This window comes from Puntigrus tetrazona, chromosome 16 (genome assembly GCF_018831695.1).
Source record: "Puntigrus tetrazona isolate hp1 chromosome 16, ASM1883169v1, whole genome shotgun sequence".
Classification (NCBI taxonomy): Eukaryota; Metazoa; Chordata; class Actinopteri; order Cypriniformes; family Cyprinidae; genus Puntigrus; species Puntigrus tetrazona.
In genome coordinates, this window is record NC_056714.1 from 17,648,461 (window position 1) to 17,672,126 (window position 23,666).

Consider the following 23,666-nt stretch of genomic DNA (forward strand, 5'->3'; position numbering starts at 1 on the left):
GACGATTCTTTCACCAGGAAGCAACATTTCATTTGAAAGTGTGTGAAAGTGACTTTGTGCTTCTTTGGGACGAGAACACCAGCTTCTAGACCAGGGGTGCCCTATTCTGCTCCTGGTGAAGTTCAGGACCCACCATCCTGAAGACCTTAATCAGTTGCTTCAGGTGTGTTTGATCAAGGAAATCTCTCGGTAATAATGTTTTTAACTAATTTAGGTGGTTTAATACAGCTGAGCCCAAGACTCTAAACTGTACTTATTTTTTGTTTGTTTGTTTGTTTGTTTTATTTCAAATATGCTAAAATAACTATATTAAAATAATAGAAACATTAGGGAAAAATTTTAATTTTATTACTTCAATAAAATAAACAGAAAATCAAGTTAACAATGTGACTGTACTTTAAATCAGCATTATTCTTGTTTTTATTATCACAAACATATTACCTTAAAGGGACCATTTAAAGCGGAAAGATTGGAAAAAACCTTGGCATTACTGGAATATCGGCTGTTTAAAAAGTGCAAGAACCCTAAATAACCACCAGATGGCGATCAAGGCCTAATCATTTTGCTTTGGACAGCGAGCAAGAGCCCCACATTGGCAGAGATCGACTTATAAGGAACCCATTTGATTTATTCTCCTTATTATTTCTTGTTATGTTTCATCGGTAGCCACCGATATATGGGCGTGATACACCACAACAATCTGCATATGACCACGTCACAGAAAGAGATATACAGATAAATACCACCTCACGCGTTTAAATGAACTGTTTGGAAATCAGCCTGTCTCTAAAAATGTTCAACCTAGAGGAGAAGAGACGGCATCATTACGGTTTCCTTCATTTCGTTGCAACTGAATAATATAATGTCCCCATAAATGTGATCTTCACTTGTCATGCAGGGAAGTGAAAACTTTATAACAAGTCTATTAAGTCGTAGTAACGGGGGTGGAGGACCGGGGAAGTAATCTGCTGGTCTCTGTGAATGAAAGAAGAAACATCTCAAAGCTGTTTGACTAATCTCTGCTTCTCTTGCTCTGTTATTGTGTGGGCCCAGGCCAGCAGCGGCATGGGAAGGCGGGTTTGTTGCCCCCTCCTACTGAAATTTAGCGTGTGAACAGTCAGCTTGTTCCTGGGCCAACAGAGTCCCTTCTTTCTTCTTTAAGAGGACCGCCTGCGCGCGGAATCTAGAACCCTCTCTCAGTCTTAATTTATGCGCATATTAATTATGCTGCATTGTAATTTCCACCGTGGGATAGAGCATGCAAATGAGCAGTTTATGTTTATGTAGGCTACAATCTCCCTCAGGAGGGTGAAATTTAAACCAGCACCCAGGCCTGTTCTCATGAAGCCTACCAAACATCTCGTTTGAAATTGACCAAGTGCTTCATTTCGGAAACGGTTTGCAAACTGCTCACATGTTTTGTGTGGGCCCTTTTTTTTTTTATTGTCGTTTTTTTTTTTTTTTTTTTAAAGAATGATTTCATTGTGCCTTACAGCTTTTTCATTTATTCATGCAAAACTGTAAGACGTTAGATGTGGTTTAAGATTAGTTCATTTCATACCTGTCACCTGGAGTCATTCTGCCTCTTTTATCATAAGAAAATAACGTTGCATAAACACGCACGTTTATTAGACATCTGAATGGAAAAAAAATGCCATAGACTTTTCAAGCTTTTAGCATTTAATAAGGATTTAATAATATTTACATAAATACTTTAACACACCCTTACCCTAAAGATTTTTATGAATGAGGATGTTCCTAAAAGCAGGGATTATAAGAATAAAAATAAAAAGTACGACACAAACACACACACACACACACACACACACACACACACATTGGAACCATATTTTATCTATTCATATGTTAATGAACCCGGTTTTTTAGATTTCTTCTTCAGAAACTTTAGACTAATTTGGGTAATTATAATATACCTGCATGTTTAAATACACCAGAGTAATTTTAAAACGCATTACTATTATTTCAATTCTCAATTCTAAGACGTGTCGCTATCTTTATATGAACAAATATAATTTTAAAAAGAGATCATTCGTTAATATACATTTAATTAGAACATCGTGGTTAATATTTCCACGCATATTCATTTTTATTAGCTCATAAATAGAAGTTAAATTGTTTTGAAGGGTATAAATTAGTATAGTGCTTTAAAGGCAGACACCCGGACCAGCAGCATCGATTCCTGAATATTTCCTCAAAATCTCGAGGACATAAAGAGAAATAAAATAAAATAAAAAAAGGCTAATGGAAATAATTATGACTTCAAGAAAGCCCTCGTCAAGAACAAAGTCACAGAAATTCACAACGAGTTCTGTGCATTTTTATGTTTTTAAGTAATTTTAAGGATATTGAGGTTAGAACTCACATTAAATTCAACTTTTGTTTAACGCAAGGCCTTGTTAGACTTCTAGTCGTTTAAAGTGACTAAAGAAGGCTACAATGAAGAGCACTGTTTACTGTGATAAAGTGCGCCGTACAGAGAGGTGTGTACTTGGTTTCAGATAAGAAGACTACTGTGCAAAAGTATTTGCCATGCTGCGCCACACTTCTCCGCAAGCGCTGCTTTTAGAGCAAGGGGAAGGGGAAGAGAGACACAAACCTCCATTCTCTGCTATTTTGTTAACCTTCCTATGCATAAACACGTCCTAACTTGTAGCATAAATATTAATGTAACTTTCATCATGTGTTTTTAACATGACTTTTCCGGCCTATGTATAGTGTGTATTTTCAATACGAAGTCCAAAGTGGCATAATGTACATTCGGTGAGTCTTCTCTTGCGATATGACTTATAAACAGTGACTCTCAGTATTTCACGCGGTGAACCTAAGGGCTGAGAGCACCACGTGTTACATCTCGCTGAGCAAATAGGCACAAACGGACGTTCAGTGACGACTTCTATTCCATTCATTAGGTTATAGACGGTATAAAATGTATAAAAGTTTAACTCGATCCCTGTTTCTTCAAAAACTAACGTAAAGTTGAACACGAATGAATGTTATTTGGGACCTTTACCTTATCTACCCGCACCTTAAAATGCGTTTCAGCAGTGTAACCTTAGGTTGAGTCGGTTATATTAAATAATATGTTTGACTAAAACACATTCTATACGTTGTTATGTTATTTGACGAAACGCGTTACATTGTGGGATTAGGCGAAACCGAGTTAGGAGGAATTCAGCACTTTTTCACGGACAGCGCCAGAGGAGCGTTTTTGCGCCATAAGCAAATCACAAGTACTCATACTGTAGGAGTTTCGTGCTTTAAAATATTGGAAGTAATTCAGAGGCGTGATAACTGGCTTTCGTGGTATGAAAAAAAAAACTACACCACAAACAAACAGCCTAATAATAAATGATTAAAGAGTGGAACCGGGTGAAGAGGTAAACTCTCTAAATCCTCACTATCTTGCTGTGTCTTGCTGTGGAGTGAAGCACGTTTTGTTAACGGTTGGGTTACTTTTTGTAGTCTGACCCTGGTCCTCCCGATTCAATCTTACACTTATTTTACGCACTACAAGAGAACCATGCTGATATTTCAGACGCCTGTAGTTTTACTCATTGAGAAAGATAATCAGCCCTGTTGCCCCCTGCATCGAATGACATCTCTTTTTCCTCTTTCAGTGTTTTCCTTGATCCCATAAAAGAGAAGGATTAGTCAAACAAGTCAGTTAGTCAACTCTATTTCCCTTTTTCCCTTTCCTTTTTTTTAAGTCAGAAAGGAAATAGACGGGGTGGAAGTTTTCCATCGACGTATATCCATCTTCAGTCTGCTGTGGGAGGATAATTGCTCAAATTATTGTAAATATAATAGCTCTGTGATACATGGGAGACGAAAATTGTAGGGTTTTGATAAAACTAGCTCTCAAATCTGACCCTGTTTGGTGTTCATCCTACTTTAAACCTGTAGGGTCTGTATTTGAGCGCATTCGCGTCACAGTAATTATTATTATATAAATAATGATTGATTTATTACATTTTTTTGCAATATCAAAAGCAACAATTTGTTGCTGATAAAAAGGGAGACTGTGGCAGAAAAATGCACATTTCGAAACAAGTATCGACACGCTTAATAGCTCAAAGTCTCGTTTGTCTTTTTATTTATTTTCTCTCTATATTGCTCGGAAATAAATCAGACACATACAATGACTCCTACATAGACTATAAGCACAAGCCAACGAAGAGGCTTAAAAGTTGGCACAGATTGAACGGTCAGATTATCCAAAATGGATTTACTTTAACAATTTCGTTAATTGCAAAATAAATTCGTTAATTTACATTCTAAATAAACTAAATCTGTACGTGTAATCTGACGGGTTTTTTGTACATAGATTCATAATTAGCTACCGTAATGACAGAGGTCAAAGATAAAGACTGCTGGAATTTCTTTTCCACACCATGACATGGGAATAATTTCATGCTTTTAGGCATTCCTAAATTTGATTAACGCATTGTCATATAGGCTATTTAATTTATAGGCTGCACTGCGTCAATTCTGAATACATGATCTGTCCGTAATATAACAGCTAAATATAATGACTAAAGCCCGTAACAAAGCTAAAGTTATAGTTAAAAATAAAAAAATAGATTGTGCTTTTTTTATCTAGCCAAGTATGTACGAAATGTAACAATAACATTTGACTGTAGACTAATCGTGGTCTCAATATAGAAACTTAATAAACTCTCGCAAACCCATCAGTTAAGCAATTAATTCGGCATTAGTCGATCTACCAAAAAGAATGGCTGCAGAAGACAGAGACGCGTCAGTTTCATCGCTAAAACAATAAGCTCCGAATTAAAGACTCCGACTTTCTGGAATAGGCTATACTTAGCCCTAATACTGCATAGCGCTTATTTTCCAATCACTGAACGCGGTTCAGAAAGAATTTACTAACCCGATGCAAATTAAACACCTAGAATGTGGTTTGCGAGGACCTAACCAGCGCCAGACCAAGAACAATGGCTTTAATGAACGACAACGAGAAGGCTAATGCAACTGAGATGAATCTCAGGACGGACTCTGACTTTCTCTTAATTGCCGTCTTCAAACAAATATTCTCTCATCATTTCAAAACAGAAGATTGCAATATGCGGCGTAAAGTTGCGCATTTAATCTCCGAGTCGTCTGCTGCTTCACTCAACCCCATTTTGTAGTCAAAACGAATTTCCAGGTCATTTGCATATGCAAATTAGGGTTAATTGCAAACCCTGTCAGGCGGTGCGTGGGAGATGTCAGAACGCCATTTTTGTTTTTCGGTTAGACCAAGGCTTAGGGATTTGTCATTGAGAAAACAGCTCTTACCGTTTCCAATAAGCAGGAAATGTGTATGGGGTATGGGGTATGGGGTAAAACCTGTTTGCGCAAGTGTAGAGAGATCAACAGCCTAAACAGTCAGCCTCTATATATCTCGGGTGCCCAGCGTCTAACAGCAGCGTATTAATATAAAATGTACAGCTGATGATACTACAATGAAACATAAAATTTGCAAAGGTATGAAAATTTGCTTTTTTAGGCAATTAACCAACACAAGAAGATGCGCACGCTCCTCTGGGTTATACTCGGTTGGATTTATGGGAACAAAAGATGACATTTGAGTTGCTAATCACGTATCTGCTTTTGAACCGACCAGCATTCCTTACAAGTACAAGCCTTAGCGCGTTCAACAGCTCAAAGAAAGACTGACTTCAAAAATATATAGTCTTTCTACACTTACTGTACGTCGCTCTCTACAGTCACGTGTGGAGTAACCTTAATCCACGTGCAAAATAATGATCGCGTTAGGCTGCGTGTCTACGTGTAAACTAAATATCTGAGAATCGCACTGAACCTCTAAACGCAGAATTCACGTGACAAAAAACTAGCACTTGATTTAAAAAAAAATCAGCAGAAACAGAAACCAAAGCAGTGATGCACTGACGGATGGTTAATAAAATATTTGACAACACGTGAAGAAAATATAAAAGATGATAAAGTTTATTAAGATCCATACATATAATAATATATATTATATGATTTTTATTTATTCATCTTTTTATTATTTAATTTAGCATTCGTTTATATGATCTCATTCACCCTGCTGATTTATTCAAATTGAAATCACTCACAGTTTCACAAACACCGCGGATTTTTTTTTACGGACCTCTGTCTGCTAGAATGCATCGATAGAATTTCAAGAGAAATCCTGAGATTTACTCCTGAGTCATTATTGGCAGGAGAGCAGGACACCGTGCCAAGGTACGTCGCGATCCCCTAAAGACCGAGCTCACGTTTTTACTGTAAGAGGCCAAATGTGAAAAGACCAGAATAGCTCAGCCCGTGCGATTCAATCCTTGTCATGAGTTTTACTGCTGATAATCGTTCTGAGAGCCTTAGCACACTTTCGTGGCCAAAAAATCGTGGTGCTGAGTTGGTCAAACGCCTTCTTGCAAACACGTGTTCTTATTAGAAATAAATCTCAACAGCCTGACTTTTGGAGCGCGCGCTGGCGGTCTATGAAAATCGCACAAGTCGTTTCGCTCCAGCAGCTCCTCAAGCGCACACGCATACAATACCGAGAATAATTCAGATTTTAAACACCGTTTTGTATGTAAAAATACGCTTAAATGTATGATGGACGGGGCTGTTTGGAAGGAGAAACCAAATCTGGAGCTTTGGAACTTCCTACTTTTCACCAGTGTGGTTTTTATTAGCCTATCCACCGGCCTGAGATCTAAAGTGGAAAACCATAAAACGCAAAGTGTTTATTTGTTTTTCATAGATCCTCCTAGTGATAAATGTGCCGGAGAATCCATCGGGAAACGACTGAGACGCGTTAAAGCGACGAACTAGTAGAAACATGTTGTCGGTCGATAACTGATAATGACCCTGGGACGTGCCATCACTGAGCGCTGTCTGTCTGATTCTCACAGCGTCTCTGGCGAACGCGATGCCTTGGCGCATTATCTCTAACTCATTACTCCTCGGCGGGTTGGCTTTCACGAAGGGTTCGAGGCCTGCGCGCCCCCCGGTGCCCTGGTAACTGCGGCTTTCGCGTGCTATCCAGATCTAGAGAAAGAACAACAAGCGATGGAAATCGATGGAATTTGAGACAGAGAATGCATTAAGAGTCTGAGCTTTTAGAAAAAGGGGACTCAGACGACTGATGGAAAAACCAAGACCAGCGGCCTCTGACAGAGTTGTCTATTTGGCAGTCGCGCCTCCTATTGAACCGCTAATTTATTCAAAGGAGATTTTTATCCCCAGCGATCTGATTCTTATGATAATCAACCGACCGAGACCCCTTTCTGTCCCCTTGTCTGGGGTCTACTCTCGGTCCTGACGGTTAAAGCTGATTTGCACGGTTTCACCCTGTCGATTCAGTGGTCGCATTCCTAGACACTTACAGAGAAAAAGCCAAAGACAAAGGGTTGCTGGGAGCGAGTGCACTTGATTTAGACTGTGGGTTACAGTTAAAGGAGTCTCTAAGTCAAAGTGTTCTTGGTTTTTCTACAAAAGGCACTTATTTCACCACTGCTTCACAACAATCGAGGCCTTCCCGAGGCTCAGATATAGAAAATCAAACACATGGTGCATAGCAAGCGTGTGTATTTACACAGAAAATGTTCTTATTTGAGAGCATTTACACTAAACAAAAGTTAGTCCTTGCACGTCAGTTTATAAATATTATAACATGGAACACCTGCTATAGAGACAACTTATCCTGCTGCTGGAATTGTTAACAAAAGAGCGCAAATTAAAACGCTTCTCCTTACATTTAAAAAGCCTTGCATTGCTAATTCAAGAGGGTGGGGACAAATTGTACCCGCAACGTGTCATAAGGGGAGGGATTAAAATATGCTATATGTTTTTTGGCTTGCAGGTCGAGGCCCACAAGCGTTTAATACGCGGAATGATAAGAGGGGGGACAACGAGCAGCTCATTTCACTCTCCATAGGGGAGGAGAGGAGCATCTCAATGGGAAATATGGGTGAAAAGACTGCGTGCAGCCCGATACGGAGACGCTGAATGGATGGGGCCACTGCAACGTCACGCGGAGCTGCAGCCATGAAGCGGAGGACCGAAGCGCCAGACAACATTCTGGAGCGCACGCAGCTGGCACGCGCGCATTTATCACCGCGATCCCGCCTAAAGATCGTCGACGCTCGCGAATAGGAGTGAGTATGCGCTAATATTTACGTCTGCACTGTGGAATGCATCCGCAAAGCCGTCGCGCGGATTCTGCGATCGCGTTTTTCAGGGCGAAGCGAGAATTGGTAGAAATAAGTCCCGGAACAGGTTGCGCGTGTAGCGGTCCTCGTAGGGTTTGGCGCTCGAGACGCGCTGCTGTTGGAGGTGATGAGGGCGCGTGCGTCAGTCTTGGAAGCAATTAACGCAAAATAGTCAACAGTAACATAACGGTTGTCATCTAATTTTACATAGAAAGAAGCCAGTAGCTGGTTTGAAGGTTAGGAGTCCGTTATACGGATTCGCTTTTGGAAGACTCAACTCATAAGTCAGTATTTGTTCCACTGCTCTAATTTGTAAATCACTGGCAATTAACAAGTCAGTGTTTTTTTTTTTTTTTTATTTAATTATCACTTGCGTATCTTTGGTCTGTGAACGTCAGCGTCAACTGCGTTTTTAAAAGGAGAAATTAGAGTTACAGCAGTGAGCTTTACGTTTCAATTAAAAGCCTCCATCTATAACATTTATCAGTTTTGTGATAAACAGGTAGTGGGAGATAGCTCGTGGTTTATTTTACGAGTTTCGACCGAATCTCCTTTCATCATTAAGCCACGGAATAAAACAAGAACAACGGGAATAATTCGTTCGTACGATTCACTGAAACTACGCGACGCGGGGAAGCTTACGACGTGTATTTACAAAACAGGCACTTTGCAAACGCACTCAATAATTGTTTCTAAAAAAAAAACCTCGGCACGAACGACTGTAATTTGTATCGTGTGGTGTTTATGAGAAAGAGGCCTGTGCGCATGACGTGACTAATCCCGATGGCCAGCGTTCAGATTTATCACAAGGCCGAATATCTTCTCTCCACGTGCCTCTTTCACGCGCGTTTCCCTCTGTCTTACGCGAACGCCGAAGAACGTTACAATCGATTAGGTTTTGGTTTTATCGGTTTGTAAAATATCACACGTACATATATGGTCTACACGCGTAGACTCTGCAGGGCTACATTATTAAATATTAACAATACGATTGTGACAGCTGACCGAAGGATGACCAGCGTCGCTCGTGGATTGAAATCTTACGGATGTCACAACTCTCGTCCCCCTCTCCTGCATTATACACCGTGCTCATTGATTGCAGCGGGCTGGGATATCGGCGGTTTAAAGTAGCCTATGCGAAGGACATTGTAAATTTGTGACACTTTAAAAAAAGTTGTTAGAGGTTATAGGCTATACCGGGTTCGTTCATAAAAGCCCCATCGGGGACGTTAAGGTGTGGTCTAGCTCATAACTCCGCTGCTCGTGCGGGGGCTGTTAGAACTGGCCTGTATCATTCCCATATATACTATGCACCGCTGTAAGGAATTTCTAAAGTTAAAAAAAAATCAGACACAAGTCCTTTTCTCACGTTGTTCTCTCTTTGCTTCTTTTTCCCAATAGGACGTCCGTTAGAGAAAGAGAGGTTTTACACGAGGGACAACTTACACAGGTAGCTACAAATATAAAGACGTTCTTATTTTAATAATTGTACTGTTATCGTATTAACCTATATGTCTACACACACACACACACACACACACACACACACACACACAGGCTACAAACACACTCACACACAACCACGGATCCATTTGTAGTGCGTGAAGTAGAGAGCATAGATAGCTTTTTATGATTATGCTTAATTTTACATTTAAAGAACATTTAGATTTGCGTTTTTATTTTATTGTATCTTACAGCTAAAATAGTGAATACGAATAAAACGCACATTTGAAAAAATAATGACCAGTTTAATTGACAAAACTCGAATCTTTTCCAATTGTTTTTAAAGCAAGCTCCTCGATAAATTGGCCAAAACGATATTTAGTTGAACGTAACAAACTTTCTAATTAAGTTTGACTCAGTTATCAAATGAACTTTCATTCAAGTTTCGTCGAACTCTTTTTGTCGGTCTTTAGTAGGCCATTTTTATAGTCTATTAATGTTCGTTTCTAATTCGTATTTAATTGCTTCATTTTTAATTCACACGTTAATAGGTTTTTAGTTACTCGTAAACAGCTAATAAAATGAACTGCGTTGTCCATGTTGTCTTGCACGTCTTTCACACCGAGACAATCCTTAAAATAAATTCAGATATAGCCTACTATATTTAAAGACGCAAACAGACACAAAGAAACAAACAGGCCAATGAATGCCTCCTCTAGTCGCTTATTCCTACGATAGCCATTCTTAATTCAAACCTAGGGTCAGTCATTTGTAGCTTATTTATTCTGATAAAATTCTAAAGTAGAGGTGTATTTTAGTATAGATTTGAATGATTAATATTTAAAACCTAAACAGTCATTTTTTTTCTTTTTTTAGCCTAAAGCTAATCGCTTCTCATACAAAAACAGCTAATCACGACTTTGTCTTTGCGGTGTTAGATGACTAGATTTAAAGACGCGTTTATGAAACCAAGTTACGGTCAAATCTAACAGATAAGTTAATTAATGTACCCTTTCCGTTATTTTTTTTTTTTCATCAATCAATATTTTTGCAGTAGGCCGGCAAAAAACAGGAAACCTTTGTGACGCATCACGTGACGTGAACACAAGCGACGTGATTATATCACAGAAACAACAATAAAAAACAAACTTAAATAAAATATTATTATTTAATGGTTTTATTACCGTTGTTATAATGCTAGCGTGAGATAAGAATGCTCATAATAATTATAATATAATAGTAACATTATTATTATTGTATTCAAATTTTAATATGCAATTGTAAGGTTTTCTTTCTTTTGGCTCAGTGCATGTGTATGTCTACCTGTGTATTATATAAGCATGTTTGTGTGTGCTAATTGTTCATTTACAGGGAAATATTCTAGCATTCTAATTTACTATGAAAAAGGCTAGTTGGCTGAGGACATTCTGTCCAGTTAACAATGTGCTGGTGCCGTTAGTAAAATAATTAGATGATGAGCTGTGTGTAGAGTAAATAAAAGTGTTTGAACTCGCCCCTGTGTCGCCATTTTCACTAGGCTTGAAAGGCTGTAATAAGTGATGACACTCTCTCTCCCTTTCCCTCTCTTCTCTTTGATTGCAACACCTCTGAGAGTGCATGGGGAAGGGCTCCTCTCACACAAAGGCTTTTAATTGGACCAGCTCCTCTTTTATTTGCATAAAATCAGATTGACTGAGAGTCGTGAGAAAGAGAGAGAGAAACCGAGAGAGAGAGACCTCATGATTCTGCCACTTAGCACTGAAAGACAGGCTTTTCAAACACAAACAACAGCGACTTGAGGGTAAATTTGCGGAAAACTAAAACAACCAGTGTTACTATTCTTTTTGCTTTTTTCCACCAGCACAGTCAGGGTCTTTTTTCCCATTTAAAAATAAATCCCAGCCTTTGCGGGATGCGTTTGAAGCCATCTCTCACCCAGGGAGAATGATCAGCCTGCAAATGTAAGACAGAGACAACAAGCAGTGAATGAACCCCCTTGCATCTCTAAAAACCAGTTCAGACTGGATTAACAGACCGGTGAACTCATAGCCAAGTTTATGCTAGCAGGTTTTTACCAGTCAGCATTGAAAGGAAATAATTAGTAGTCTATCCTAGCACAGTCATGATCATTAACGAATGACTTGTGTTAAACACATCAGCTTTAATTAACACTAGTGTTCAATGCTAAATACAGTTGACTTCAATCCAGTCCTAATTACAAAGCTAATAAAAAATTCTTCTCTTTTTAGGTCCCAGTTCAACCCCCGGTTGGGTTTTTCATATGGTGGAAGAGGACGGGTGGCCGGAGGGGTTGGCTGTTATCTTTGGTTATCTAGCTGTATGAGTGTTATTCATTCTTCATAAAGCTAGATAACCGAAAGTAACAAGAATCCCATTACACACCTGAAAGGCATCACCCCACCTTGAGATCTGTACTCCTCTCCTCTCCTCTTCTCTTTTTCCTCCTAAATCTCCCTCACTCTCTCTCCTCTTCAATCTCTGCATCTTGCGAGAGCAAGTCACAAAATGGCCTCCATCAGTGCTGATTGAGAAGGTAAGCAACATTTTTTTCCTACACGGTTATTTTTTGTTCGACAAACAAGCAATGATTGCTCCCTCCTTCTCATATAAAGAATTATGCAGCATCATCTTTCCTTGTAATGCCCAATACTTGTAATTACCCTCCTTATAAAGCATGTAAAAATAGTGTTTCCACTCTAAGTTGGTGCTAATACGATTTTTAAAGGTGCGTTAACCTAGAACTAAAGGAATATGCAAGTACAAAACAGCTATCTGTTTTTGTTTTTTTTTTCTGAGAAGCCTGTTATGGAGCTTGTTCATATTTGTCATACTTATGTGCATGAAAAATGAAAGCAAACAAATCATAAGAGCGGATATGAAATGTTCAAACTCGACTGCAATGTCTTTTGATGTAAAATGCATTACTCAGGGACTAGATCTGGCTAGTATTAGACAAATAAATGGGATGTTCAATTCACAGACACATTGTAAACAAGGGTAAATGAAAAGGAACAGGAAAAATGCACATTCACGCCAGTAGGCAACAACTTTCATTACATTATAATGCATAGAATGAAAGTAATGCTGAACAAATATCAGCAGGATACACTGATTAAATGTAGGTTATTTTGTAGAACGAGAATCTAAAATTCTAATACACAGAAACTGCGGATTTGTATGGATAAAACCTGGTTTATGCGAACATGCAGGGCAGTAGTGAGTTGATCAAACATGATCATGTTTAATCTGTAAGCTGCTAGTCTCAAAGCACAAAGCAGCAGGCTGAGGCTTAACACTAGGGCCACATGACGATCACCCACGGGTGCCTGTCTAACACCCAGTCCGGTGCTTTCCGCAGTATTAGTCTGCAGCGAACGCACAAAGCTCATTCACTCGTTACCTTTGTTCACCAAGGTTGGTGAGTTGAGACCCCATTGTCTTTTTCAGGACTCTCTCAATTCAACTCATGCGTTTGAATAATTAACAGGCTAAAGCTTTCCCACACAAATTTGGCTGCTATTCTAAGCTTCGGATGCATTCGGACCTTGAGCCAGCGCTGAGAAACAAATGACAATTGTCTGAACGCAAATTTGTTAAGTTTGTGCTGAGAAGTTCTTGATTGGATGTGACAGTTGGCTGGGTTATAAATGGGACTGGGACTGAGCCAGCTCCGGGATGGCCGCTTTCTAAGTGGAAAAGCAAGGGATGGTCCTGAATACAGGTCTTTGGGTTCAGCAGCTGAACCTGAAGAGTCTTTGGCCATTAGGAGGCCAACATCACAATTCTCCTTCACTGTTTTGCTTGTGATCAGTGGATGGACATAAGCCACCAGATCATCACACCTTTGGACGTGTTAAATGAGATTTAAAGAATCTCATCTGGAATTAACAGATTACAGAGGATTCAAACTTTTGATTTAGGAATGCTATTGAGTAACAGGTACATTTTAACAGTTGAAAATGGAATCTATGTAGTGAGCCGCTGCATTACTGCTGTAGCTACTAACAGTGCTGCTGCTGCATTGCAGGTGCAGGGATTAAACTGTACATCTTTCAGAGCAATAGACTAATAGAGTTTGAATGTTGTCACTGAGATTAAATAAATGAGATCGATTAAATGTGTGTACATGTGTTTAAAAACTCCACATGCACATTAGCATTGACTAGATCATGTCCTCCAATGTTTCAGAGCAGTTTCTACTGAACAAATGTATTGATATCACTGGCAAAAGCTGTGATTTGTCACATTGCTTTCAATAATGGCAATCCTGTAAAACATTCAAACTGGATGTGAAGAAGTCATTGTACACCACTTACTATGGTAAAACTAATAAATAATTTTTCAAATCCACACACAAAAAATGTACATTAATACAACTGAAAGCAATAGTATGTTTTCTAGTGCTAATCAACATTATTAATAACTTGATCATTCTAAAAGAATAATTTTGCATTTTTCCAGCATTTTGGACTCGTAACTGTCCATTTTAGAGAAATGGTTGTAGTTGAGTATTATGAATTATATTTTGAATAGACTACTGTAGGTCTTTCAGTCTGGGTCTTGCATTCGGTCTAGCCTCAAAAATTCAAATATTTTAATGCAGCTGAAGCTCAAATCAAATCCAAAAATTCAAATCAAATCCAAAGCTACACTCCATTGGAAATGAATGACTTTTAACTTACTTTCATTTACTTTTACTAAAATGTCAGCTTTAGAATTTTTGCTATAATTCCAAAACTGTCAAAGCTTTGAGACATGTTTTGTCCAGATTTTGCCTGCTTTCCTGTTATAAATGCATTTATTATCAAAAAGACCTAAACTGAAACTTACCTGTAGCAGATCATATCAATCCTCGTCATCTTGATTTGGCTTGATTTGCATCCGTTTTCTTGTTGCCTCCTTTACACCAGCATAGCTGTAAAACGCCCATCTTGTCATAGTTACAATAAGCACCAAACCACAGTTTGAGAAATGACTCTGAGTACATTCTTTAGTTGTATATTAGTGACATGATGCTTCTTGGCAACTTACTTAAATGGTTAGAATGCCTTGACTATTCAGCATGAAGGTAGCAGGTATAGCATTCAAGCTGGACATGTCAAGGCATGTGAGGAATAATGAATGCTATTGCTGCTGGCTTCTAATCAAACTCAGAACGGTCTCCTCGCTGTTTGTCTGGACAGCAGGGAACAGAGGAACAGAAAGGAAAAGCGCGAATGGCAGTTTTCTTGCACTTAGCATTTCGAACTTGAAGTGTCAACTAGAAAACCAGGCATTGTGCCCTTATCTTTACCACCCTCCTCCCCTCTCCCGTCAACTGTACTGTCAATAGAGCCAGTCCACTTGTCACAGAGACAATGGATTCCTTTACCAACCTTTTGACAGCGTCCCAGTCACATCAGCCAGGCTGCTTTTGGTGAGCACCGCTCTGATTCCTGCCCCCGGCAATGCTTCTCTTTCTTTGGACGGAACTCACCAACAGAGCCCCAAAATGGCTGCACTGTTGGAGAGGAAACTGAGGAATAGACGCCGTTCTCTCTGACCCCCTCCTGCCCTAACGTCGCCCCAAAGAACTGTGAATTCCCTTTAGGCTGTTAGAGAAGTCAATGGGCCCACACACACAAAGGGGATTAAACACTCAGCAGTAACAGGTGTAGCCAAACGCTGTCCTGACTACATGAAAGGCTGATTCATCACACGCTGTACAGCGACAAGAAGACCACACCGTTCTCATTTCAAATTTAGTCTAAAGGAATGAATGGGTAATTGCACAATGGCTTCGTGTTTAGACCGTGTCTGAAAACAGCTGAAAAATAACACGAACGCTGCTATATGAATTATTTACACTCACAGATTTAAGAAATGTGAGCAGTTAAAGAAAACAAATATTCGGATGTTGTAAAATCATGCGTCTGCTCGATTGTCTGATTTTAATGGGCCACTCTGTTGAAAGCTTGGCATGGCGAACTAGTGCTCGCTCTGGTGAAATGACTTTTTTTCTAACTGAAGCATCATTTGGATGGCTTTTCACATGCTGTCCACTCTCTGCCACATTGTCCTGCGCTCTCTTCAACACACCTACATGTCCACTGAAAGCACACAGTCCTATTGTTACCTCAGCTGTTAATGTCAGATGCCTGACAATGGTTCCTATTTGCAGTATTTGCATAAGGCACTTTTCCAGCAAGCGTTTGGAGTGGTCTTAAGAGAGGGTCCACTTTATCCAGCCACAGCAAAAAAATGTCAAGTGCCAATTAGGGAAGGTTTGCTGCCTTTCAGCAGAACCCCACCCCTTCAATCCCTCTTTATTTACCCCTCAGCCAACTCTCTCACACTCCGGCCTGGCTAACGGCACCTTAAAACAAAGACCATCTCTACTTCAGCAATCTCAGAAATTACTCGAAGTAAAGACTAGTCCACCATGCTGAGTTGTTTTCCCGTTGTTTTCCCTTGTGGGACCTCCACCAGACAATAAAGACTCCCTGAGCTTCCGAGATGATTAACAGGGATTCATACTCCATCCTCTAAAGATACGCCATAAGATGTACCTGCGAGATTTGGGTTTCAATTTTGGGATGGTACTGGTTATTCTGGTGCTCTCTGGGTAGAGGCTAGTATTTTTGCCTTATCTGCCAGCCATTGTGGCAGGTGACCAATAAGAAAAAAAATATGGTGTACAATTTTCAAATTTTACCAAAAAAAACCCCCTAAAAACAGCAAAGAACGAGTAGAATACAATACAGTCGTTTCATATGTATACATATAATTTTAGTTTAATAAATACCTTTTTTTATTCAAGTCAAACGTATAAAACACAATGTAAAAAGTTAAATTGGTAAAACTGTGTTTGTATGAGGTGGACAGGAAATATAATTTTTCACCCTGATCTAACGTTTTATCCTCCACCCAAATGAATGTTTTCCCTGTGATTTATCTGACTTCCATTTCCATTATGCTTCCAGAGCTCTGTCAACATGCATACTTTCAGAGCAACTTTCAATATTTATTTTAGAACTGTGACATGGACCAGTAGCTACAGATATTGTGAGCTTTTTAACACTCAAATAAGGGTTTTGTGTGCACGCTTAAATGCCATGAAGAAAGAGTGTTCCAATCTTAAACAGCCATTTTTGTGCTCTCTGGGACACTGTTTTTCCTCCACACGGCGTTTAGTTCTGTTAGCTGCCTCCTGCCACCCAAAGGATTTATCCTTCACTCTCTGTCTCTTTCATTCAATATCTCTGTGTAGATTTTTTCCCAGCCTTGATTCTCAGATGGTTGGGTCTGATTTGCATGCATTTGCATAATGAAAGTCATTTGCATGCTCAGGGCAGACTTTACCATGAGAACAGACATGAAAAGGTGTGCGTGTGCGCGCGCATGCCCGATCTTGCTTATGCCCTCACATGCTGATGCATTTATGCCCTTCATCTTTCCGTTTTCACTCTCAAACAGACCAACCATCCTTGATGCCAGGGAAAGGAAAGAGTGAAGAAGCGGGGCAGGTCGGATGTGTGGCTGTAGTCCTGCTGGCGTTGCTGCTCCCCTCCCCTTCGCTGCTCGCCTGCCCCCTTCCTCCCGTCACGAGATGCAGTTTGCACAAAGCCACCATCTTAGAGCAAGCGGGCATTAAATGGAAGTGGAAAATAAGCAGGTATGACCCACCATCTCTCTCCTGCGTCTCACACCCTCCTCTCTCTCGCCTCTTCTCGTTTACACATACTGTCCCCCTCTCGCTCCCCCTGCTCGAAGGCACTGTTCATTACAGCAGATGTGTTTGTTAATTGTGAATATCACACGTCCTGCTTGTGATAGGCGCTGAAGGGGGCCGGGAGATGTTTTGTAGTCGTTTGCATTAAATCATTCCCCGGCACAATGGCTGAGGCAGAGCTGCATCTGCGGGCATCAACGTTGAATAGATCGCCATCAGGGATTCTGCTGCCCCGTCGTCGTACCATGCCAGCCATGGAGATGGCGTGCTGCCATTATTGAGAAGAACAGCAAGACTTCCCTCATGCTTTCAGCTGTGGCCGTCGCGATATTAGCTTTCCCATGAGGTTGAATGAACAAAATGCATAGCTGTTTTTAGTCTTACATAACTATAAGCGGACATCTCAGATTATGTAGTATCTATTTAAAGACAAACCGATGGGAAAACATGCTACGAGAAAGCAGGAGTAGGAGCAAAGAGCATGATAGAGAGGTCTCATTGAGGACGGGATCCTTTTGTATGTCTTGGTTTCTAAGAGTGTCGGGCCAGACAAGTCCAGTATTGTTCTTCATGGTGAGCTTACTGTGCTGAACTGTTATTAAGGCCAGGAAGCTATAAGTTTAAAAACCGCTTAACCAAAACACCAATTAGAGCTGGCTGTGCCTGATTAAGTGAGGTAGCAAAGTAAACAATACAGGCCATTGTCCTTCATTCTCTCAGAGGGCTACCTTTGTTTAAGTCCCATCACTGAAATTCCAGACAATACCATGAGAGAGGAGATACAGTGGAGGACCAGCGTAGGTCCAGAGCTCAGGACCTTTGTCCCAGTGAAGAAGGTGCATGTTAGCTGTATTCACTTACAAAAATGTCCGGTGCCACCAAAGTATCATGAGTTACAATGATGGTATTAAATGGCAATACCATGGTACACATGGTACACATAACACTTCTGTGTTATACTGTAGTAACATGGAACATGTCCAAAAATTAATTTTTAGTACTTTTTGTTCTAGCATTGTATTCCAGTCAAGGTTTACCAACCTAGAGAAGTTTATAAAATAGCAGAAACCATATTATTTCTGAAAATACACCACTGTTCAAAAGTGTAAGTATTTTAAAAGAAGTCTATTATGCTCACAAAAGCTGAATTTATTTGATCAAGATACAGTAAAAACTGTAATATTGTGAAATATTTGAAATAACTTTTAAATAATTTCAATATGCCGATTCAAAAAAAAAAAAAGTACAAAAATAAATAAATATATATATATATATATATATATATATATATATATATATATATATATATATATATATATATATATATATATAAAATGTTGAAAACAGCGGTGCTTGATAATATTTCAATTCGAAAAAATTTCATAAAAGCAGCATTGAAACCACTTTTGATAAACTTTTAATGAGCAACTTTTATTAAGCTCTTGTTGAATAAAAGAAGTAATTTCTACAAAAGAAATTGAATTTTATGAAATTTGAACAGTAGTGCATTACTAGGCTAGCTAACAGAAGCGGATGTCCATACAAAAAATGCCATCTAGCATAAATGAGAGCAATCATTTCCTTTTCTCCACTTTTATAACATTAAAAATGTAATTTCACACTATTATGTTATATTTCAAAACAAGTATTCAATAATTCAAGAGTGATAAAACTCTTAATGCAGGTAGCAGAGAATTACAGGATTGCAGTCACACTGGGCTTACAATCATGTCATTGTTTTCGGTAATCTAAGTGCGCCACAGTAAACAGGTGGCAAACTGGGGGGAAGAGCGGCTGAGAGGGACGGCACAGTAAATTATGCACAGTAAAAACAAAGCCAAAGCACATCAGATAAAAAAGGAGCAAAGAATCTGCAGCAGCTTGCGTCTGGGAGCGTGCGAGGTGGCTGGGGTTTGGGCAAAGGGGCAGACACTCTCCCGTCTACACACACACACACACACACACACACAAGGCTCCCCTTTTCTGAGCAGCTGCTCTCGCCTCTCCATGCAGGCACCAGCCTTGGGAACCACCACGACGAGGCTCCCCCAAAAAATGGGCACCGGGGCCCCCCAAAGTCTGAGTCTGTCTGCCTCCCCCCCCCTTCTCTGTCTCTCCCTCCCCCTCTTGACGATGATGCTGGGTGCCTGGGAAGGACTCGGAGTTCATGGTCAGACTGCCTATTGAGCTGACAGGCTGACTGTTTGCTCAATTCAGTCTTCTATTCAGCCGGGACAGGAGGAGGGAGACAGAGACACAGTAACACTCCAATGAGTATTCATTTAGGGAAGACAACCGGAGGGAGAGAGGGAAATGCGAAAGAAAGAAAGAAAGAGAAGCAAAGAGGGCGGTGCGTCTTTTGCTGCACGATACCAACGCGGCCATCATACACAAGCTTCCACTTATCCCGTTTTCTGACAATGAAACAGAGGGATAGAGTCATTGCAACTCTATAAATATAAACGAATGTGGATGTTTGATCAGCTCTTATGTTCTTAATCACCTGCATGCCTCGAGTTGCTTGTTTAAGCCGCGTGGAGCGACTAAACTCTGGAGTTCTCCGGGTTTAGGTTCTGTCACATGCCTCCTCTTTGCTTCAGTTCCATGTCGTACCAAGAGCACAGGCACCGTCAACTTCGGCCTCAATCTCCCAACCTGGCACTCGCTGCCTTCTTAAAGTATCCTAAAAAACTGAAAATATTCATCTTAAATGCAAAGGCCGGTCCTGATTAGATAAACTGACAGCATTCGTGGTCAGATTTATGGTTATTTTACTAAACGCATTTCATGTTACTTTTGTGTCTTTTCAGGTTTTTAGAGTGATGACGTGAAATCCATTAAATGGAGGATCGAAGCTGAAATGGGCTGACGGAGTCAAACGGGTCTTTACTATGCATGTGCCCCAACATCAGATAAAAGACAGCACTTTAATAGTTGTACATGACTTCAGTCTTTGGCATTTTTGAAGCAGGGCTAATGTTGTGAGCTGAGTATATGCATGTGTTTGTGTGTGTGTGTGTGTGGAGAAGATGAGAGAAACTCTTTGTACAGGTCCGGGTCAAAGTACTCAACACATTGTGTATTTGGACAAGCGCACTTGTTTGGGATTGTTCAAGTATAAAAAGATTTAGAAGTAGTTCAATAATAAATGTAATGTCATTTTTAAAGGCATTTAGGTACTTTTTGATAAAAGGAAAGAGATTTTAAAAATGTATTATAATAAATATAGCACAGCTCTATCTAGTCTGTCTTGGTACAATCTTTAGCATAATGCACTTTATAACACACAAACTGTTTTTTTTTTTAGTTTGGTAGTTTTCAGTATTAAAGGAAAATGTAGTGGCCAGTGTGCACTCCCTAATGTATCTCTCCAATAACTGAATGAAAATCTAACATAAATGATTAGAAATGGTGTGTGAGGCTCTGTAGATTCTGCATGTATGAGACCCACGGCAGCTGTGAACGATACTGCACTCTGATTGGACAGCTCAGTGTGTTGTGTGTCACACACTTGTTGGACAGAGAGCTGTTGTCTTTAATTTCTATGCAATTGCGTTGGGCTTGCAATCACCTGGAAGAGAAGGCAGATCAGAGCGGCTATTTATGACAGCAGGTTAAATCTGTTTTAAGGTGCGAGGAATATTTAGCAGAGTAGGTGTGAATATTTCATTCCTACTAAAACTAGTTTCAACAACAAACATCAGCCACTAAAAAGCATCTTCATCTAGCTTTTGCGGTTTTTCATTTCTGTTGCAGCACTCAAAATAGAAACAAATTTAAGGGGTATTAAATGCTCTCTAAATGTCTCTCTGTATTTTCTGTTACAATCAATCACGGCTGAAGAGTTCAGTTCAGTATGCAAATGTTTTAAAAATGTATTACAATTTAAAGAGAATTGTGCAATCTGTTTTATAGTAATTTTCTTAAAATCGTTTTTAATTACAGCATTATCCTTTCAGTAAAACTGAGATAATCTGTTTTTTATTTCCCTGCTAAATTTGATAAATCAAGTGAATGTGAAGACAATGGATTGATGAAATGGGGCCTTTACTATGCAATTTATAACTTCTAGATTTTTCCAGGATTTTGTAGAAAGTGATTTTCAATTAGTCATAGTCCTGTAATGATAATTATAATTGAAATCATACCTTAACCTGTAATGCTATAGTTATATACATCATCTTATTGTATGTCTTTCATGTTGCAGTTGAATGCAAGTGTATAAGATATTTTTGTTTCCTTTTTTTTGTGTATTTCCACATGTGCCTTTTCAATGTCCTGGTATGGATATTAATAAAATTGTACTTCAAAAACAAGCTTCTGCCTTTGTCTGTAATATTATACATATACATACAAATTTAATAAGAATACTACAGGCACTATGAAAGTGAAACGCACTCTAAGTTAATGGAAGCATATACGTTTTACTCTACGATTTATTCTGGGTTTGATCAACAAGCAATGAACCACATCCAGTCAAGAGTATTACAGTCCAACAAGATTTCTTGGCCGCTCAGATCTGTGTGGCTGTGTGCCAGGAGACAAGGTGCATTAGTGTACTGTTGGCCGTAACGCCGCTAATCTGAGACCCTGAAACTGTTCCTGAATTTTAACCATTCAATTAAATAACCAAAATTTAGGGCTGCTACAGCAGTGGCCACAACCCCATAAATGTTACTGCATTTAAAAAGGTTACAGGTGTGCAAAATAGTTTTAGTAAAAGCACTGACTACTTTCAATAGCATCACTTACAGTGAATGAGACAGCGTGCTGCAAATGGTGGTCTTTGTGCCCTTTGGGCTGCAAAGAGAACAAAAGGGGAACAGAAAAGAAACAGTCATACATCCACCTAACAAAACCTCTCATACAACACTGCTGGCATTTCAATATAAACTGAAGGACAGAGAATCTGTGAGTTATTGTAAGAAAGATGTGTTCTTCGTGCACCAGTCAGTCAATGAATAAACTGTCTGCAGTTTGTAAAGAAACTGCTCTTCAGGGATTCTTACAAGTGACCACAACTTTTATTTAAGGACAGTTCTAGTAATATGTTATTAAAGTACTAATAATAATATGATAGTATGATAGTACTAAAAATATAGCAGTACTAATAATATTCTTATATTCTCTCTATTAATATATCTATATATTAATAAAAGGTACTTTGAAAACAAACCTGCAGTCTCACTTTCGCCTGAAACTCCTAATCTGCTGCTTATTATTAATTAGTAAGATAGTTGTTCAATTTAAATACTGGATAAGATTAGGCATGTAGAATACGATCATGCAGTAGAAGTGCCTTATAAGTACTAATAAACAGCTAATATTTTAATAATAGCATCTAGCAACTAGTTACTAGAGCTGTTAAACAGTTAACTAAATATATACATTTATATATTTATTATGTATTAATACACACACATGCACATATAATTTAAAACTATGTAAATGTTTTTGAAATACATGTTGTATGTGCATGTATTCATAATGGACACAGTGCACACATGTATTATGTAAACAAAAACTTTTATTTTGGATGCAATTAATCACAGAACTACTAGTTAATAGTGAGAATTAGTCCCGTGTGCTTAAGTGTTACTGTGTGCTACCATCACTAGGATTTTGGGACAGTTGTGGGGCATTATCACTTTAGATGGTAAAAATTAAATATTATTAAATATACAATTACAGTGATGCATGTATATGTTTTACCTTGTAAACTGACAATTTTTCCACCAACTGCTGAACCGTATGTGTTGAGGACTGTGGAATAAAATTGGCAAGAATGCATCGGTGGCCTTCAAAATGATGATGAAGGGATTTGAGTAGACTTGATGTCTTCCTCCATACACTGTCTATTAAGGCTTTCGGATGAAGCCTTGATTTCTGGCGCACACACATGACTTCAAATCTCCATCTTGGTAATCAAATGCTAAATAACTGCTGTCATCTGCTAACTGCAGAGTAAATCAACATCAGTGTTACTTTGTTGAAAAAAAATGCTGCTCTTTGATTTACTGGTGCCAATGACAAAAGAGCTAAAAATGTTTTAGTTTACATTTTAATAATAACTGCACTGTATGAAAATGACACAATTAATGAATTAAGATACTGATGTGAAAACATAACAGTAGGGCTCTTGTATTTTAAGCATTATGTGAAATCCTTATGGAAATGCCAAAAAAATTCCAAATACTGGTGGTACATAAAAATAGAGATAATAAATCCTGAAAGGAAAAAATAGGACATTGCATTAACGATTATTATCT

General features: G+C 39.0%; 1 long non-coding RNA gene across 1 annotated transcript; it reads left to right on the plus strand.

Moving 5' to 3' along the window:
• The first annotated feature begins 8,153 nt into the window (after positions 1 to 8,153).
• On the plus strand, positions 8,154 to 21,713 carry LOC122361056. Its single transcript, XR_006252850.1, has 5 exons — positions 8,154 to 8,168; positions 9,624 to 9,672; positions 11,915 to 12,219; positions 17,142 to 17,340; positions 20,208 to 21,713. It is a non-coding gene; the product is annotated as an uncharacterized LOC122361056 (long non-coding RNA).
• The last annotated feature ends 1,953 nt before the right edge of the window (positions 21,714 to 23,666 follow it).